The following is a 7780-nucleotide window of genomic DNA, read 5'->3' as shown; positions in this document are numbered from 1 at the left end:
GCACCCCACATTTAGTTCCACTTTTAGCATATAATTCACCTGAACACCACCACATATGTTAATTTATTTAATTGGCTGTACAGTTGTAACAGCCAATATCAGCGCTTGCAGGGGAACAACAACACTGGTGTCCCCTGCTTCACCTCTAAGGCAACAGGTGCTGTCGTACAGTCTTTTTTAGCATTTGTCACCTCCACATGACACCTACTTACCCCCCCCCATCCCTTCAGCTACATAGCAGCAATGCTTATGTCTTTGAAATACATCCAATAGGAGAGAGCTAGACAGCAGGTGTTTGACAAATACCTGAAAAGGCCTTATTTTATATAATTGGCTAGCTGCTCTGTACTAGTAGATCAGCTATTAGACCACGGTTAATGAGCCATTTTGTCCCCAGGGCAAATATTTTATATTTGGCACAAACATAGTACGGAGCAATTTTGAAAGTCATGAAACACTGCACCCTACAATTATATAGCAGGTGATGAAGATCATAAAATTAACAATAATAATGGGACAACAAAAACCACAGTAATATCAAACAACAGACATGCACAATAACTCTTTAATCTACATAAACTAATATTATATAACACAACAAATTTAATTTAAAACTACTAAAATGTCACTAAATAATCTAATATATAACTACATTTATTATGGTATACTTTAAAAATGACACTCAAATTATCTGCACTTAACTACATACTACACAAAATTCAATAAATGACTTATTGTTAATTGATATATTAATCTCTTGTGTTTTCATAACAGTAATCAAGAAAATTTCTGCTAAAATTGCTCTAATGCAAAAGAGGCATGGGAAAATCAGGCAATTAAGAGCCCTCATTCAAAAATCCCAAAGAATGCTGCAGGAATTTGAATGCCAATATGGGGAGGACCTGAAGGAGCTCGCAAGCCTGCAGGAAGAACTGCAAAAGTTCCCTTAATTTTATTCTAATTTTTTTGTTATTAAAAACGTTTTCTTAAGTTATATTGATTCCATACTTTTTTTTCTATAAGGTTATGTTTTTGTATAATTTTAACTGCAGACTTATCAGTAAAGGAGCCTTTAGTCCACGTTGAAAGTCAGCAGGGTTCGGACAGACAACAGCAGTAGGTACATCTTAATAGTGTAGTATAAGGCCTACACATAAATACGTTTTTTCATGACAGCAGCAGCAGGTAGTGTTGTATTATGAGGCATATACATAACAAATCAACTTGATCAAGACAGCAGCAGCAGCAGGTAGAGCTATAGTATTCTGAGGGCTACAAGTCACTTTTAAATGTACAGCAGCAGGAGCAGCAGGTGTTTTATTATGAGGTGTATACATAACAAATCAACTTGATCAGGACAGCAGCAGCAGTTATAGCTAACGTTATATTCTGAGGCATACAAGTCAGCTTCATCTGGACAGCAGCCGTTGGTAAAGTTAACATTGTAGGTTGATTTGTAAATTGAAAAATCAAAATCAGGACAGCTGATGGTGTTGTATAAGGACTTCACATAGCTACAAAGGACAAACAACTAGCTTGACATAACTCTGTATGATCATGACAGACAGCATCTGCAGCTGGTAGATATTAACGGTCGAGTATAATCTCATCCTAACTCAGCAGGACAGGCTGCAGTGGGTAATGTGTATTCTCAAAAGGCTAAATGCTAACTCGCCATGATCAGAACAGACAGCAGCAGAATCCACAGTAGCTAGATATTAACAGTGGATTATACGGCCTACACATAACTCTCAATGATCAGGACAATAGAAGAAGTCAATGCCAACGGTGGAGTTTAATGACTACACAGAATTCTGAAGTATCAGGCCAAGATCAGCATGCAGTAGGTAAGTTAAAGTAGTATTCTAATTACTACACAAAGTTTGGCATAACTAAGCAGTACTAGAGAGTGTCAAGTTATATTTCAGCAGACAAAATTTTTTAACAGATGGGGATGTGGAAGACCGATTATAAAAGTATAAAAAAACAGATTGAACCCCCAAGTACAGCATGTGTATTCATCGCTTACATATACAATGTTGTCCTAATAAAATAAACTATCTAGATCAAAAAATTATAACAGTTCATTATTATTATATTTTATTGAAAAGGTCAATATAACATTGTACAATAAATCATTTATCAAAAAAAAAAGACTGTTGCCCATCCTGGCTCGTATGATGAAAAGTGGGGTTGCAGCGAGTTGTCAGAACTATTGGGTATGAATAAAGTCCATAATTATAAGGCCTATATAAGAGCATGGACATGAGCCTAAGGGACAACCATTTTTGTCTTATTTTAAAAGGCAGAGTGAATTTTTTTTTACTCTGAAATTGCTAACCTAAGGTTTACGATATGTACCAAAGTGTTTACCTAAGTCTGTTTTTGTGAGAAAGAGATGTCCCAAGTAGAGATGAGCGAACTTCTGTTTTAAGTTCGGCGTCTAAAGTTCGGGGGCGGGTTAGCGGAGAATCCCGATCTGGAACCGGATATGGATTCCGACTTCCGTTGTGGTCCGTGGTAGCGGAATCAATAATGGCCGATTATTGATTCCGCTACCACGGACCACAACGGAAGTCGGAATCCATATCCGGTTCCAGATCGGGATTCTCCGCTAACCCGCCCCCGAACTTTAGACGCCGAACTTAAAACAGAAGTTCGCTCATCTCTAGTCCCAAGGTCTAATGAAATGTAATTGCCTAGATAAGACAATGTATTTGAGTTCTGATGATTTTTAGTGAATAGAAAGACTCTAATCTTTCTTTGTGGTTTTATATGAATCGAATCAATGTATGAGTAGATTGATTTTATATTATCAATTTTAATAGGTGTGCTGAATATATAGTATATATATAAGAGTATGGTCCTTATAGCTATATTCAGTATTAAGAGCAGAAACGAGGTACATATTCCTCTGTCATTTTTAGAATCTCTCTCAGTGTAACACACAAATTAATTATTTCTTTCCTTGAGGTTTTCTTGAATGGAGAAATGTGGACACAGGTGATCATGAACAAACCCTGTCGCTTCCAAGAACAATGATTTGAGATAGCCCTGTTTATCTTGATTTAATTAGGTCTGGTCAAAAGATTTAAGGATAAACCAGGTGGTTGACGGAGTAAAAAAGCCATTGTCTATTCAAGATCTTCTCAAGGTTTTGTCTGAAACCTTAGATAACATTTATTGCTAGTATATTAGATAAGAGAAAGAAGTGAGTGGTTCGATTTTTGTATGGAATACTAGTGCCATCTAGTGTTAGGGTAAAATACTAGAGGGAGGTTATATTGATTATAAAGTGAGGTCACTAGTTAATGATAAAACTTGGCCAAGCCCTTTCTAAGATAGGATAAAAAGATGGTATGGGCTGACAGAAAGGATCGATCTCTAGAGCTCCCTAGCTCTCTCTCTGAACATCATCAAAAGACCAGATCCAACCCTGACCACCTTTTTAATCATTGGAGGCAGCCATCTTAGAACCATTGAAACTGATTTCTGCTAGCTGACATTTTGGTATAGTATAACCTTACCTATATTTTATAGGATAATTAATTAATATAATACATATCTATATCTATCTATATATATATATATATATATATATATATATATATTCAATTAACCATACTTTGTGTATAGTATCTGTTTTGGAATAAGATTGGGGTGTACCTGCAGCATCATCCTGAAAATTAATCCAATACAGGGATATTGAAAATATACTAGTGAAAGCACGGTATTATCTCCAAGGAACTGAATTCAGTTCTAGACCAGTATGGTTGATAATATATATATATTTATATAGATAAAAGATAAACCAGATTTGGGTTTAAACAAACATTTGTCGGCTGAGAGAAATCAAGTACTAAATTGATTTTAAATATAATTGAGGGGTATTATAATAAGAAGGCATAGACTGTCAATCGGAGACAGCAGAAATATTCTGACAGAGTCAGTTTAAAGATCTTCAGGAACCAGAAGCCATAATTGTTGCTCCTACCAGAGAGCTGATCAATCAGATTTACCTAGATGCTTGGAAATTTGCATACGGAACTGTTGTTCGTCCAGTTGTAATCTATGGAGGAACACAAACGTCTAATTCACTGCGCCAGATATTTCAAGGCTGCAACATCCTTTGTGCGACACCTGGGAGGTTACTGGACGTTATTAACAAGGAGAAGATTGGGTTGAGCCAAGTGAAATACCTTGTTCTGTATGAAGCTGATCGTATGCTGGACATGGGTTTTATGGAAGATGTAAGAAAATTGTTGTCAAGTCAAGGAATGCCAAAAAGAGAAGAAAAGCAAACTTTAATGTTCAGTGCCACGTTCCCTACACCCATACAAAATCTTGCTAGAGAGATTTTGAAGCCAGATTATCTGTTCGTGGTTGTCGGACCAGTTGGTGGCGCGTGCAGTGATGTCGAAAGGCAGATAATTGAAGTGGAAGAGTATTGAAAGAGGGCTATGTCACGGATGATCGGCGAGAATATTGAACAGTCCTCACAATATTATAAATATTACTCTCCCTTATTGTAGTGTCCCACTAGGTAGGGGTGGGCACTACACAAGGGTCAATTGGTGTGCGCGTTACTCCTACTCACAAGGAACAGAAATGTTATATTTAATTGTGCATTTAATGTATGTTCTAATGTGTTTTTTATATGCAATGTTCCCCTGTATGATGCAATAGCAGGCCTAGTTGGGTGTAGTTAGACATCCCAGACACTATAGGGAGGTAGGGAGCCCCTAGTATAAATGTCCAGGCCCAGACAGGGAGAGTGTGTGCAGAGTCAGGAGTCTGAGAAGACAGGTTAGAAAGCCTCCTCCTGACATGCAGCTTGATAGCCCCGGCTGCTAGCTATGACCAGGAGGCTAGTGAGGAGATCCAGCCTGCCTGAAGCCAAGAGAGCCTTAGTTAGCTCTGAAGTCACCCCAGTAGCAGGACAGAACCTCCTGGGAGAAACCCACAGTCCTTCAACAGACAAGTAAGGAAATCCCAGGGAAAGATAAGTAACCCTGATGGGCAGATGCATTAGAAAATAAAGCAAGAATCTAATACCTGAGGAAGATATATTTTACCGAGGATTTAAGCCACCATTTAGGCATCCGGGCCTTGGGATAGAAAGCCAGACAGGAGTTCTAGAAAGAACAGTGTACGCTATTTCTGAGGAAAGGTACAACCTGTTTCTGAGTGCATTGTGAATTTACCCTCTGCGTATAACAAAGACCTAGAATCTGTTACGGTTTTGTGATGTATTGTGGCCGCGGCGGTCGCAGTTCGTCACAGGCTAAACTGCTGGAACTTTTACAACTCATAGGCCATGAGCGCACAATGGTTTTTGTGAAAACCAAAAAGATGGCGGATTTAATTGCAACATTTCTTTGTCAAGAAAAAATCCCCTGCACAAGCATTCACGGGGACAGAGAGCAAAGAGAGCGGGAGAAAGCTCTGGGCGACTTCCGCTCTTGACAGTGTCCTGTGATTGTTGCCACGTCTGTTGCTGCCAGAGGATTAGATATCGAGAACGTCCTTCATGTGATAAATTTTGACATCCCTGGCAATGTTGACGAATATGTTCACAGGATCGGCCGAACCGGACGCTGCGGCAACACTGGAAAAGCCATTTCTTTTTTTAATAAGATTGGTGATGACGAGCAAAAAATTGTCCGTGGACTAGTGAAAGTTTTAACCGATGCTCACCAGGAGGTACCTTGTGCCGGCATACATACATAATTCCTCTGGGTAGCCATCTTATATGCTTCTGGCATATGTAAAAAAACAGTGAACTCTCATCTTCCTGAAGCCTGGGTCACCTATGATATAGATGGACACTTTTATTACCACTACTCTGTGATGCCGGCTATAAAAGGTCATAAAGGCTATACCAGGCCCAGCTCATCCTGTCCTTTAAGATATACCCCGGTCACGTGAGGTCTCTGTGTGTGCGCAGACTCCGTCACAGACCACTAGGTCACAGCTGTGGGATCCGGAGCAATCGGATCCATAGTTCGTGACAGTACCTGCTTGGCTTGAAGAGATGGCATTCAGTGCCCATGGCATGCCAACCTTTAGTTCACAGCCAAGCAAATTTGCTTCAGTGGATAGCAGGAAGAGAGGTGACTTCCAGGAGGACAACGGTTACAGCAATACTGTCATTTCACAACCTGCAGCGCGGGCGGCAGCGGAGGAGGACGAAGATTGGGGCTAGTCGGACGTGGTTAAGCAGATGAGACATTCTTACAGATTCAGTTTTACATGAAACAATATGTTGTATGTTTGTAAAAATGAGAATTTTGTTTATCGCACTCCAGTATTTAAGGTAGTAATTTGCCGTTAGGAAATTTACTTATTTTGGTTCATTGTAAATGGCTGCTCTGAAAACTTTAGAGCACTAAATTAAAGTTTTCTTTACTTTGAAAAAAAAAGACCGTAATTTATAATAGAAAATTATTGTTTAACGCACATTAATTAACCTTTGTGTGAACACACTATTACCTTTCAAATGTATTATTGAAAAAAACTTTAGATTACAAAATACAAATCTACATTCAAAATGTATAATAAATATATATAGAGTATCAACCAAATTTTAACAAAAAATAAATGTATACTTTTGAAAAAGTATCTTTATATAAAAAAAGTATCAAATTATCCATACTGTGATCCAAATTTCAACCTCAATAATACAATATTGCATAGTAAAATTGTCTTCAGTTATATTAGTTTCATTATTTTAAAAAATTTGAAACATCAAATGTGTCTGAAAAAAAAAAAAAATTGATGAGTCAGCAAAGAAATAACTAGCATGATTCTGATATAGTGTCCGTTTGTTAAACTGGACATGTTGGAGCATAGCTTCCTCAAAAAAGACATCAACATGTGATGCAATGAGTAGAATCACTCAGAAAATGGTGACATGGCCTCAAGATTATTATTCTGTCAGCAGGTAATTTTGAAAGATTAAAGTCTATTATTATATTACACTAGCATGTGAAAATAATCATTATATAATTGTCAAGAAGTAAGATTACATTTAAATGTATATATCTATATATACATGTGGCAATAACGCTCCATTACCAAAACCGGATTACCACACGGATGAGTATAACGCCAGTAACACCCAACCATGTAGAGAGGTCAACACGGAAGCCAGGCATCCTTTCCAGGACAACCGACAACACCATGTTAGAACCTAAGTCCGTATTAAAATAATAAATAAAACAAAAAACTTTCATTAGGTTTATCAATCAGTCTTGTACAAAGTTAAGTGCACAAAACCTTTTGAAAATGGAAGGCCACATGCGGTCCCCACCTTGCTAAAGTAAGAACCACAACATGGACGCCAACAACCCAATTAAAGCATAATTAATTTTTTTTTAATAAAATAAAACAAAATAAATTATTTCGGTGAATGAAGCGTAAAACCGCATGAATGTATTAAACAAAAACATTTTTATTCTATCTATATTCCAATCAAATTCTTGACAATATACGATGAATAGTGCACATTCGCAAATATTAAACATGAACACCATTTTATGAAAATAATAATACTCAATACTTGTCATATTACAAGGGCTAATAAGTGGCCCATGCTGGTTCTCCTTTTGCATGATCTTGAAAAAAAAAATTCCACAGTTAGATTTTAATAATTTAGTATATTTCAGACACATTACTTGGCAGCATTAGGCGAGACGGTAGCAGTAAAATAGTAACGCAACAGTAGAAGTTATACAAATCAAAGGGCCAAACAATTAAGGATAACTACTGAAACTACCAT

The 7780-nt window shown here is 37.5% G+C and overlaps 1 pseudogene; it reads left to right on the top strand.

Annotated features, from left to right (window-relative positions):
• Positions 1–2860: 2860 nt before the first annotated feature.
• On the top strand, positions 2861–6393 carry LOC122945416 (annotated as a pseudogene).
• Positions 6394–7780: the final 1387 nt, after the last annotated feature.

The sequence above is a fragment of the Bufo gargarizans genome, chromosome 8, assembly GCF_014858855.1.
Source record: "Bufo gargarizans isolate SCDJY-AF-19 chromosome 8, ASM1485885v1, whole genome shotgun sequence".
NCBI lineage: Eukaryota > Metazoa > Chordata > Amphibia > Anura > Bufonidae > Bufo > Bufo gargarizans.
The sequence above is the reverse complement of the archived record's forward strand: the minus strand, read 5'-3'. Positions and strand labels throughout refer to the sequence as shown.